Source organism: Castor canadensis, chromosome X (genome assembly GCF_047511655.1).
Source record: "Castor canadensis chromosome X, mCasCan1.hap1v2, whole genome shotgun sequence".
NCBI classification, from domain to species: domain Eukaryota; kingdom Metazoa; phylum Chordata; class Mammalia; order Rodentia; family Castoridae; genus Castor; species Castor canadensis.
This window is the reverse complement of record NC_133405.1, coordinates 107,048,949-107,062,272: the sequence shown is the minus strand read 5'-3', so window position 1 is coordinate 107,062,272 and position 13,324 is coordinate 107,048,949. Positions and strand designations below refer to the sequence as shown.

General features: G+C 43.1%; 1 long non-coding RNA gene across 3 annotated transcripts in view; it reads left to right on the top strand.

The window, feature by feature from the left end:
- The window catches only part of LOC141419581 (uncharacterized), a 36,593-nt gene that overhangs the window by 943 nt on the left and 22,326 nt on the right, over positions 1-13,324 (top strand). For 2 of the 3 annotated variants that reach the window (XR_012444222.1, XR_012444220.1), the window contains exons 2-3: positions 230-397; positions 13,089-13,289. This is a non-coding gene — a long non-coding RNA (uncharacterized lncRNA). The remainder of the gene's footprint in view (positions 1-229; positions 398-13,088; positions 13,290-13,324) is intronic. The other variant, XR_012444221.1, reaches the window with a different exon arrangement.

Here is a 13,324-nt window from a genome sequence, read left to right as displayed (position 1 = left end):
TTCCCTTTGGAAAGATGATTTTTCTACGATTGCAAATGCTGGCCACCCAAACCTAGACTCATGTCTTTGGAAATGGCAGATTTCGCTTCTAGAACATGGGGAGGGGGAATTTAGCTGAGCAGATGTCTCACTTGAACACAGGCAGTCATCTCTTGAAATGATCTGGGCTGAAGAAGACATTGCCATTTGGCACTTCTCAGGTTCTGATATGTTCATGAATTCTCTGTAGGTCTTGTTAAAACCCAGACTCTGATTCCATGGGTCTGGGTGTGGCCTGAGAATCTTCGTGTCTATCAAGATCCTCATGTGACTGGAATGAGGGTGCTCAGAACATCACACTTTGAGTGGCAAGTAAACCTCCACCTACTTCAGTGCCTCAGTTTCTTCTCTGCAAAAGGTAGTTAATAAAAGCATCTCCCTCAAAGGACTATAGTGTGTTAAAATAAGCACAGTACTTAAAACAGGTTGCCATATAGCAAATAGTCCAGAAATGCTACTTATCACTCCTATTATTCATTTATGCCCTCACATTTGTCTATTTGAGTTTTATGCCAGCTTGTACCCACAAGCATTCTATTAATTGTGGCTTGTATAAACTGCACTTGCCTGCCCCTTCCCCTGTGATACTGGAACATCTGTGTGGCAGTGAATTCAAACTTGCACGTACACTTGTTATGTGTGCAGCGAGCTGCCACAATCTCCACCTCCCCATCTCACTGGGGCTCTTCCTCATGGGTTCAGCAGAGGCCCATAGAACCTCAGCAGCAGGAGGGGGCCAGGTGGACTACAGTTAGTGCCATTTAAGAAAGGGTCTCATGCCATAGCTGCCTCTGAAGTCAAGGATCTGGGCATAGGAAGGGAAGGACAGGACCGATTCCTTCATAGGTAAAGGCAGAGAGCAATTCAAAGCACCCCCCGCCCCTGCGGCCAATCTGGTTTTTGCCCATGTCTGCTCAGATCTGGGAAAAGTTTGTGTCCTATGAATCTTTGCGTCCAACACAGAAAACTGCTTCCTCTCTGGGTGGCTCTCAAACCTTCAGAGAAGGAGTCTCCAGAGAGCAGCATAAAAATGTCATGGGGTGATGAGACAGTCCATTGGGGTAGAAGCAGGAAATAGTGAAACTTTATTTCATTACTTAAAATAAGAAGAAATCAAATGCAACCAAATATCTATATCTAGGTTTGCTTAAGTGCATGCTTGTGATTTCTATATAAATAGACATCTATTGGTATATGGCCCTAAAATGTTTTAGCATTAGGTGTAATCCAAAATGTTGACAGAGCATGTCTTCAGACTACAAAGTTCACTCCTTTATGGATGAGGAGATAAAATGCTTCCATGACAGAGACAATTCCAGTGTCCACCACACTTTTGTTTTCTTTCTGGGAAGCCAACAGGGGCCCTTTTCCACCCCCCTCCTTACGTTCATGTGGGGTCATGAGGCTAGTTCTAGCCAGTGAAATGTGGGGGAAGTTACTCACTTGGCTCCTAGATGTGGCACCTTAAATAACTTGTGAGCTCCTCCACTAGTTATGAGTCTTCTTCAGTCAGCTGCAGGAGGGATTCATTTGGTTGCCTGAGGCTCCAGGGGAGGACAGAGCCATCAGAAGAAGGTACCTAAGTGGAAGGAGTGCTATCCAGGAAAACAGCCCACCCAGAAAGCCCTGTGATGTGTTTTGAGGGAGTAGGTAGCAAGCATTCATTATTTTAAGGCTGCTATGGATTGTATGTGGTTTGAGTGTGTTCCCCAAAGGTTCATGTGCTAGAAACCTGGTCTCCAATGTGGTGATATTGAGAGGTAATGGAACCTTTAAAAAGGAGAGGCCTGGTAAAATGGATAGATTCATCGGGGGCCCTCCTTTCAGAAAGGGTTGATTTAGTTCTCATTAGATCCCAGTTTGTTCCTGTGAGAGAAAGTTGTTTTAAAAAGAACTCTGGTCCTGAATCCCTCCAGCTTGCTTTCTTACCATGTGATCTCTTCCGTATGTATTCCTGCTGCCATTGTGAGGCCATCTACCGCGAGGCCCTCATCAGAGACCAAACAGATGGGGCCACCCAGATTCTGGACTTTTAGCCTTCAAAATTGTGAACTAGCCAGGCACTGATGGTTCACCTCTATAATCTTAGCTTCTCAGGAGGCAGAGATCAGGGGGATTTTGATTGGAAGCCAGCCTGGGGAAATAGTTCACGAGACCCTATCTTGAAAATACCCAACCCCAAAAAGGACTGACAGAATGCCTCAAGTGATAGAGCACCTGTCTAGTAAGTATAGACCGGTGCTCTATCACGATTCTGGCCCTGACTTTCTTACATTTAAAGACAAATATCGGTGTCCTATTTCTGCCCATGTCACTGTCTCCTCCAAGACACCCAACTACAGGCCTGTGAGGAGGGAACAAGTCTACCAGAAGCATTCCTACCCGTAACTATCTCCAGTCCCGGATCCCACATGGCAGAAATCAGTGGGGAATTAAGTCACAATGGCTTTCGTTATGGTATCTCTATCTTCTGACTGGATTGATGATATAATAATTAAGGCATGATATCCCAACAGAGACCTGATGAGAGGTTACCCTGCCTGTTACAGCACCATTAGGACTTCAAAGAATTAGTAGGGCAGCCTCAGTGCTGGGATCTGAATGTGTGTCCCCCCAAATCCTCAAAGTGATGGTATTTGAAGGTGGGGACCTTTGAAAAGTGAGTAGGTCATGAGGATTGAGCCCTCATGAAGGAGATTAGAACTCTTATAAAAGAGTTAATAGAGAGATCCATTGTCCTGTATGGACAAAGTAAGAAAGTGCCATCTATGAAGCAAAAAGCAAACCATCATCAGGCATCAAATACATCATCATCACAATCTTGGATTTCTTAGCCTTTTTTTATTGAGTTGTTTATTTATTTTGTTTTTTCTTTTATTCATATGTGCTTTCTTAGCCTTTTGAACTGTGAGAAATAAATTTCTGCTGCTTATAAACCACCCAATCTATGGTTTTTGTTATCGAAGCCCAAATCGACTAAGACACTCAGTCTCTACCCAGCAAGGATTTTTTTTTTTTTGCCCATTAAGTAGAAAACTCTCCTACATAACTCAGAAGATGGAAAGTCTTTAGAGCCTGTCCTCAAAGAGCATATAATTATGTGAGAAAATAGAAAAGGAATACACCACAATGTGTCCATGATAAATATTGATTTTGTTTCTATTATGTGTTGTGACCATCCCCAAAGACTGGTGATCCAATAGTGAGCAATATGGCACGGTCCTTGCCTCATGGGGCTCTCAGACCAGTGGGGGAGACTGACCAGTGAATAGGAAATGGCAGTCCGGTGTGGTAAGGGTGTGGAGAGGAAAAGTCACAGGCACAGTGCAGAAGAACTCAAAGAGAATTGTATAGACAAAATTTATAGGAAATAGAAGAGAAAAGGCAAATGAAGAATTAAAGGTATCCTTCAATGTTCTAGTCTAACTGAGAGGCTGGAGAGCCTAAGTTGAGGGAGGGATAGAAACATGGAGGACTGGGGAAGGGGAGTGTGGGAAAGGAGACCAGTGGGGTGAGAGAAAGGGAGAGGAAGAATAGGGAGAGGAGGGGGAGGAGCAAGAGCAAGAAGAGGGGAGGGAAAAGAAGGATAACAGAGAAGGAGGAGGAGACCAAGGAGAAGCAAGAAGAAGAGAAGAAGGAGGATAGGGAGGAACAAAGAGAAGAGGGAAAGAAGGGAGGGGATGGAGAGGAGAGGAGCATTCCTCCATAGTTAGGTCTGACATCTGGATGGGTGCTGGGTAGGTGAAGGAACACTTCAGCAGGAGTTTTGGACGTAGTGTGTTTAAAGCAGGCACTCTTGAAAGTTGTGAGAGCCTGGTAAGAGGGAAAGGAGAGCACAGCTTCCAAATGCAAACAGTCCTGGGCCTCAGTCCCATCTCTGCACAGACTCACTGTGTGAAGTTTTTTCAACTCTCTGTGAAGAGCTGACATTCCAAGGCTGCAAGCGCATTGGTGGCAGGGGCTGTCTCCTGCTCCAAACATCTTCCAAGCTGAGTGTGTGAATATTCCTCTGTTCTGACTGGGTGCCTTGGCCCCAAGTGGCAGGTGGGCTCAGGGAGTGCAGTGAGAAAAGAAAGGCTGGCGCTGTGAGGAATGAACTCATATGGAGAAAACATCCTCCTTTGTGGAGCAAAAAACAAAGCTGAAATTCACTAATAGGAAGACAGAGCCCAGGGCCTTGTACTAGCAAGAACATAAGAGGGTTTCTATTGTTATCTGTTTTTGTAGGCTATGTTGGAAAGGTGCGTGTGTGCCAGCACTACATAGATAGGGGTAATGATTTACACATGGTGTTATGATTCGAAGTAATTTTCTTTGACATTGGTTTGGTCATTCAGCGAATACCTACTGAGTGCCAAGGTAGTGCCAGACTCTTATTGTCTTGGGTATTCACCAATAGCCCTCTTAAATTGACTCTCCCTTGGGGATTTACCTTGCCTTCCATTGATGTGAATAATTAGGAGTGATCCTAATGTCTTTTCCACTTCAGCTAGGCCTGAGCAAACTTCCGTTTGTATTCCTTTCTTTTTTTTATTGTTTTATTATTCATATGTGCATACAATGCTTGGGTCATTTCTCCCCCCTGCTCCCACCTCCTCCCTTACCACCCACTCCGCCCCGTCCCTCTCCCCCCCACCCCCTCAATACCCGGCAGAAACTATTTTGCCCTTATCTCTAATTTTGTTGAAGAGAGAGTATAAGAAATAATAGGAAGGAACAAGGGTTTTTGCTAGTTGAGGTAAGGATAGCTATACAGGGAGTTGACTCGCATTGAGTTCCTGTGAGTGTGTGTTACCTTCTAGGTTAATTCTTTTTGATCTAACCTTTTCTCTAGTTCCTGGTCCTCTTCTCCTATTGGCCTCAGTTGCTTTTAAGGTATCTGCTTTAGTTTCTCTGTACTCCAGAGGCACCTGCACACCCATGTTTATTGCAGCACTATTCACAATAGCCAAGTTATGGAAACAGCCAAGATGCCCCACTACTGACGAATGGATTAAGAAAATGTGGTATTTATACACAATGGAATTTTATGCAGCCATGAAGAAGAATGAAATGTTATCATTCGCTGGTAAATGGATGGAATTGGAGAACATCATTCTGAGTGAGGTTAGCCTGGCCCAAAAGACCAAAAATCGTATGTTTTCCCTCATATGTGGACACTAGATCAAGGGCAAACACAACAAGGGGATTGGACTTTGAGCACATGATAAAAGCGAGAGCACACAAGGGAGGGGTGAGGATAGGTGAGACACCTAGAAAGCTAGCTAGCATCTGTTGCCCTTTGAGTGGTTAGTTAGTGCAGTAGATTCTCAATCCTGTTGGTTAATGAACTGAACCAAGAGGTTATGGTCACAGTTTTGGTCGCCAGGGGCTGATTTACCTCTCCACCTGTGTGCACTGTCCTTCTTTCTCTACCCCCAATGTGTATGCTTACCCTACCTTAAGACCTTTGTGCAATTTTTCATTTGGCCAGAAGTCATCTTGTTTTAGCCTCTAGGTATTGAGTGAGACTCAATGTCATTTCCTCCGACAAGCCTGGTTAGGTGCCTGGGTTTACATCCGCATGGTGCCCTTTATTTCTCTAGACTAACATTTATGAATGTTTAAAATTACACCTTTACTATTATTTCTATTTGGTTAACATAGTCTCCTTATGTCAGTGAAGGTGTGGTAAAGCTGCAAGTAACAGAAAACTTGATTGGATGTAATTTAAGTACATGGAATTCATGGATCTCCTGTAACAACACAGGCGGTCCAGCACAGGTCTCATGGTTCTGTGGTGCCCTACAGGACTCAGATTCTTTTTCTCTTCTTTCTCTGCTGTCTATAGCAGGTATATTTAATCTTCATGTTAACAAAATGACTGTTATGCCTCCAGGAATAGCACCTGTATTCCAATGAGAAATAAGAGTGGAGAGGGAACTTGAGCTTCAGTAGACTATTGCTTCTGTCTCATTGACCAGAAATGGGTCACATGACCACTCCTAGTGGTAAATGCGTTCACAAAATTAGGTTGTTTTTATGGTCGTTTTGTTTTTATTTTGTTTTACCACCTATAAAATAAAGGCAAGCCAGAGAGAGATGGTTAGCCAATTGGCATAGACCAACGTATAGTGTCTTCCATATGGCCTTCCAGAACTTCAAGACTAAGATGGAAGGAACCATGTTTCTTTTGTTCACCATAATAGGTCCACCTTGCACAATGTCTGTTTTATTGTAGGTAGCCAATAAGCAAACTGTTAAACGTAAATGAGTGAAGAAATACATTTTCTGCAAGAGCATATCTCACTTTGGGTCATAAAAGGGACAAGAGGACAGGTAGATCAATTCCATCTTGCCACCAAGGTAGGAAGAATTTAAAACAGATAACATCAGGGGCCCCACTAGCTTTTACATTGTCTTTTTTGGAATTATGAAAAGGCACCCACCGCTTCCTTAAGACATGGTTCCATCATCTACTAGAAAATTACCTTAATGAAATTATAAATTATTTGATGTTAATGGAGCCCCCTTAGATGGAGTGAGGTCACTTAGAAAAACCCCATACAGCTCTGTGCACCCACCTTGCTGTAAGTAGGGTGCATGTGGCCAATGAAGGAGCCCTTGTGCCTGTCTCCAGAAGCCTAGGAGGCAAGTATTTCCTGTGGAGTGATCCTGAAGATTTCCCCATGGCAGAGGAGAGTTGGCATAGGTAAGGACTAAGTCTGAGGTATCAGGAGTGTGGTGAGAAGGCCAGGTTTTTTTTTTTTTTTTGGTGGGATTGGTGTTTGAACTCAGAGCTTTGTGCTTGCAAAGCAGGCACACTACCACTTGAGCCACACCTCCAGTCCATTTTTGCTCCGGTTATTTTGGAGATGGGAGGGGGATCTAGAGAACTATTTGTCTGGACTGGCCTCAGACTGTGATCCTCCCCATCTGCCTCTACATTTCTTTGAAGATCAGTTAATTCTTCTAAATGTCAGTTTGTTCCTCTCTCTCTCTCTCTCTCTCTCTCTCTCTCTCTCTCTCTCTCTCTCTCTCTCGGCAGTACTGGGAGTTGAACTTAGGGCTTCATGCTTGCAAGGCAGTCACTCTATTACATGAGCCATGCCCCTAGTCCTTTTTGCTCTGGTTATTTTGGAGATAGGGTCTCACATTTTTGTTCAGGCCAGCCTGAACCATGATCCTCCTACTTATGCTTCCTGAAGTACCTGGGATGATAAGGATGTGCCACTGAGTCCAGCTTTTTACACTGAGATGGGGTCTCTTGAACTTTTTTGCCTGGGCTACCTTTGAATTTTGATCCTCCTGATCTCAGCCTCCTGAGTAGGCTGTGATGACAGGCATGAGCCACTGGCACCTGGTTTCTCATCTCTTAATTGAGGACAAGAACTCCTGCTCCAAAGCAGGAGGTTTTGTATCTGGTAAGATAATGTAGGTGAAAGGGTTGGGCATTAGAAACTTGTGAGTTACAGTTAGCATGGAGGGCTAACAAGAAAGAAATGTTGAGTGAGTGTTCAAATCTTATTTCTACCACTCTGTAGTCACTGGCATTTAATTTCCCTGGGGCTCAGTCTTCCCCTCTGTAAAATAGGTGTGATATCAGACCCTGTTGTTCAGGAAAGTAGTGAGGCTTCTAAGTAATAATTTGTCAGATAAATGTTAACTACTAACTTGAAAGGAATTGTGCTCTACATTTTGCCTTCAGTATTACACTGAAATGCTTGTTAAAATCACCCTTGAGTTTGACAAGAAAAAACAAGCAAAATGAAAATCAAAGGGTTTCTGGGTCTTTTTATGAAAAAAGGCAAGGCTGTGGAAGAGTCATTTGACACATTTCTTTGACTATGGATCTGTTGTGATGCCTCCAAGGAAATCCTTCTCTCCCCCTCCCCACCTCACACTACTCCCATACACTCTTGTCCATATCTGGTCCTACTGAGTTGTAACTGCAATTTCTCATGAAGTGGTCAGTGAGATTGATTTCATGGAAAACTCACATGATTTGCAAGTCAAAAAAGGAGCGAAAGGGAAGAAAAGGCCAGGCAGGCAGCAGAGCTGGCAGATCAGTCAAGCAGAATATTGGCCCTCCAGGCTCTGGTTCTCCCCTCCACTTGCTTCCTCCCTGCAGCCCCTCTTGGGATGGGGCCCTGTGATTGTTAAAAATCTGTTCAGATTCTGTAAGAATGAAGCAGATGGGCAGAGGGGTTCAACGTAGCAAGCAAGTAACAAAATGGCAATTGAACTGCTAACAGTCTACTTTCTCATTCACAGGCTCCCAGAGCCCAATTGGCCTAACTGTCTACTAACAATATTTTATCCTGTCCTCTTTTCCATTTGTCTACTCTTCACTGGCACGGTGTCCCTCCCTCTAATCTCTTCAGGCTATAGAGTTATGGAGGAAACAAGATGTTTTTTCTTCATTTCTCACATCACGTTTCAATAGGGTATACAGCACTTCATTTTCCTTCCTTCGGCCCCACCATAGCCATTTTACTGAAATTGTGCAGAGGGCCCAGAGTTCCTGGGCTTGGTTGCTATGTGGCCTGAAGCTGACATCTTTTGTGTGCATCATGGTTTATGGTAGAGTGGTTAAAAATCAGCTCCCATTCTGGTGACTAAATTTTATTGACTTTTCCAGGGCCTGTGGTGGGACTGACATGTCCCCTATTTAATTACTTCCTCCTTCTTGACAGCAGATTGAGTTAACCAGAGGACACGCAGGTAGCTCCAGGGCCAGAGAGCTTGGAGTGGCCTTAGCTTGGCAGCTGAGAGGGGCCCGGGCGAGCTAAGGCCTGGGGATATAACAACCTGCTGGCAGTTGTGAGTTGTGGTTTTATGGCTGTACTGGGGGCAATAACCGAACAGTGGGGCCTTTGGACTAATTTGAAGAATGCTTTGCATAAATCCCAGCTGCTCGCCATATGTCTGACCCTTGTAGAGGGGAGGGTGCTCCTCTGAGCTCTTGTTTCTTTCCCTGGAAATCAAGACCAACAAAGCCTTAGGCTGGTAGAATGGCTCAAGTGGTAGAGTGCTTGCCTAGCAAGTGCAGAGGCCCCGAGTTCAAACACACACACACACACACACACACACACACACACACACACACAAACCCTCCAACCAAGCCTTTAAATGCCCAGCCAGGGGTCTCTGGGTGGGGGAGGAGGGTGCGTCACAAAAGCTTCAGCTGATTTAATAATGACTTAGATTTATGTTATGTTTTATCAAATTTTCCCTTCCAATGATTTTGTGTCATTTTGTCCTCACAAAACCCTCAAATATAGACCAAGTAGGAATTCCCCATTTAAGAACACTGAGACTCAGAGAGATGGTGACCGATAGTAAAAGCATACATTTGGGAGCTTACGGCAGGTCAGACACTCTTCTAAACATTTGAGATATACTAATTCATTCACCATTACTGTCCCTACTTCACTGATGAAGGGCATGCGCTCAGAGAGGTCATTTAACCTGCCCAAGGTCATACAGCTAGTAAGTTTTGGAGCTGGGAGTTAAATCCAAGCAGTTTGGCTCCAGAGACTGTATTTGTAGTCCCCGTACATGCTGCCAGCCAGCTTGGCATTGATGGAGGTGGAATTCACACTCAGGTACTCACATTCTAAATTCAGGTTTCCCCCTACACCATACGACTCATCTGAAATTTGCTCCTTAAAAATCCTTTATTCCTGGAAGTAGTCACCAATAGCAATTTAGATTTGGGCTCTTTTCATCTGGTACAGCAGGATCTTTCACTTAAATTTATTTAATTAGCCTCTCTCTACCTACTTTCCATAAAGTCAGAGGCCTCTCCAGTCCAAAGGAGCTGTAATGCGTTAGAAAATTACTCCCAGACCAAGGCTTTGGAAAAATACAGGTATCTAGGTGTCGGGAGTTGCTGAAGCTTGGCGGTCCTGTGCCTGGAACAGGTATTTTCTCTGTCCGTTTCCTGGGAGGAATGGGTGTGGTTCTCAGCAGACTGGCTGATTTTGTGCGCATGCACACTCCAAAGTTTCAGACATCCAGAGTCAGACTCTCCCACCTCCCCTGACAGTTAAGAGCCACTTAGCTAAGGTGGACTCCACCTGTGCTGAGTGTGAACAAGTCAGGTGAAGGGGAGGGAGCTGTTGGAATATGACAGTATTACCAGCTGCTCAAGTTTCTTCCTCACAAGAGAAAACCAGTAAAATCTTTGTTCCACATTCATTGGTGTCCCAAGAAGAACCTTTGGGTGTGTCCACCTTTTTATATTTCATGGCTAAAACCAAAGGTAGGTCAAATCTGCATTAGAATTTGTGATAATCACCAAAAAGCAGGAGTTATGATGCCTCCATTTTCCATTCTGAATAGCCAGTTTCCTTCCTTATTTGCAAATTAACTTTGTAGCCAGGCATTGGGCAATATTCAACAAAGAACAAGATATAACTTTGGCTGAGAAACCACAACGGGAATATAGGTATTAGAGGGGGAAGAATAAAATGATTTGGATTGTAGAAGTCATTTGTTTTTGGCAACTAATCCTCTAGGTTGGATTCCCTCAGAAGTGGACTTTGAGACAAGGATTTGGATGCACGTAATTTATATGGGAGGTTATTCCAAAAAGCCTTGTTAGGGTAGGCCGAGCACTTCCCTAGCACGTACAAGGCCCTGAGTTTCATCCTAGCACTGCAAAAAGAAAGAAAAAAAAGAGGTACCACTAGGGAGTACAGAAGTAAGCTAGAGAAGAAAAGAAAATCAATTCGGAGTGTCAAAACAGGTTACTACTGTGGGTTGAAACTGAAACTCTATCCTGCCTGGGACTTCAGGTAGATGGTGTGGAACATGCCTTCAGGCCCTACTGGAGGAGCAAGGAAACTGGGTTATTTATCCACCACCATTGGTTTAGGGGCACTTCTATGTATATTAACTTACTAGCACTCTGACCTCTCCCACCTATGGGCTAAGAGTATCTTATTTGCCTCAGTGAGAAGGTATCAGGCTACATGGGAACAGTACCGAAGGGATATGGGCAGGGCCCTGACATCATCAACTGCTCTCTGCTAAAGAGCCAAACTTGTTTATGAAGGAGGAGGATATAAGGAAAGACAATTGTATATTATAATTAGAATGCTTTCAGTTGCAAGTGATAAAATCCCAACTCAACTTAGCTCGAGAAAAAAAAATTATGTGAATTATAACATGCAAAAGTTCAGGGTAAGTGGCCTCAAGCACCGCTAGATCCAGTTGTCATTGGATTAGGGCTGCCCCCTGTGGGTAAGTCACCAGCACTTTGCCTTTTCCAGTCTATGGGCATAAAATAGATGCATGGCCAGTGTCATCAGGGCTCTGTCTTCTGTCCATCTCTCATTCTGCTTTTTTCTGTGTTGGCTGTATCATCTGGATGGCTGAGATGAGAGTAGAAAAGATCACACCTCTAGCTTACATGATCCTTACTCCTGCTGATCTCAGAGAAGGAGGGCATTTTTCTTAATAGTTTGGGTTAAAATCTTGGGGAGCAAAGGAAATGGAATCAGTGTGACGAAGGAAAATGGGCATTCTCACGTTCACTGCAGCATTATTCATAATACCCGTGATATGGAATCAGCCTATGTGTCCATCAATGACTGAACTGATACATAGAAAATATGGTAAGTACACACTCTATTATACTAGTCAGCCCTAAAAAGAAGGAAGTCCTGCCATTTGCAACATGGGTGGAATCGGAGCTCATTATGTTAAATGCAATAAGCCAGGCACAGGAAGACAAATACCACATGATCTCAGTTATGTGTGGAATCTAAAAAAGTTGAACTTGCAGAAGTACAGAGCAAGATGATGGTTACCAGGGGCTGCTGGGGGAGGAAGGCTGGGAAAACATTGGCCAATGGACGCAAAATTTCACCCAGCAGAAAGAAGATCAAGCGATCTATTGTACAACCTAGTGACTATAGAAAAGAACAATGCATCATATTCTTGAAAATCCCTGAGAGAATAGATTTTAAGTTCTCACCACAAAAGATGACAAATATATGAGGTAATGAGTATATTAATTAGCTTTATTTTTTGCCATTCCACAATGTGTACATATTTTAAATCAATAAATAGGTACAATTTTTATTTGTCAATTAAAAATAAATACACATATAAAAATAAAACCCATCTTAGGGGAGGCTCTGCTTGGCTATTATAGGTCATACACTCATGTCTGCACCAAGGGGTGTGGCCAGGAGGAGGGAGTACTGGAATTGTCTATACTCTGGTCATGTTGAACTGAAGAGGATGGTGTCATCCTACCCAAACATCCTACTAAATTAGTGGAATTTCTGGACTGGAGAGAAGGATGGTTCTAGGACAGTAGTCCCTCTTTATCTGCTGGGGATACATTCCAAGACTGCTAGTTGAGGCCTGAAACCTCAACTATATATGAGGTTTCATATATATATATATATAGTTCATATATAATGAACTATATATATATATAGTTCATTTACAACTATAGCTCTATATTATATATATATAGTTCATATAACTACATTTGTGTGTGTGTGAGTGTATGTATATGCCAACTGTTTTTTCCCTACATATACATATCTATGATAATGTTTAATTTATAAATTAGGCACAGTAATAGGTTAACAACAATAATAAAATAAAACAATTGTGACAATATACTGTAATAAAAATTATGTGACTGTGATCTCCCTTTGTCTCAAAATATCTTATTGTACTTTCACTTTTTCACCTTGAGGCCATTATTAAGTCAAATAAAATTTACTGGGACACAGCACTGTGATATTCTAACAGTCAGATGGCTACTAAGTGACCAATGGGCATAGCATATACAGTGTGAATACTCCAGACAAATGGATAATTCATGTCCTAGGTGGAACAGAGACTTCATCATGCTACTCAGAGTGGTATGCAACACAAGCCTTGGGAATTGTTTATTTCTGGAATTTTCCATTTAATATTTTTGGTCTGCAGTTGACTATGAGTAACTGAAATTATAGAAAATGAAACTTTGGATAAAGGATAACTAATGTAGTGTGTTGAGATGAACTTTCAAACAAACAAACAAATGCCATGATTTTTAGGTGATTTCCATGGCTCATTTCGAGCTGTCAACAGGATGCCAGGAAACATGAAATTGAGAAAGAGCTGTGACCACAGCCCTCATGAACCAGTATAAGCTGGCTCCAGCACTCTAATGGTTGATTCCCCCTGAAGCAGGACCCTGGGCACATGGTGTAACCAAGGTCTATCGCATGGAGTCTTGGTAGCCATAAAGGTTCAGAGTAAGTACTGACAGGACAGCTTGCTTCATTTCGTG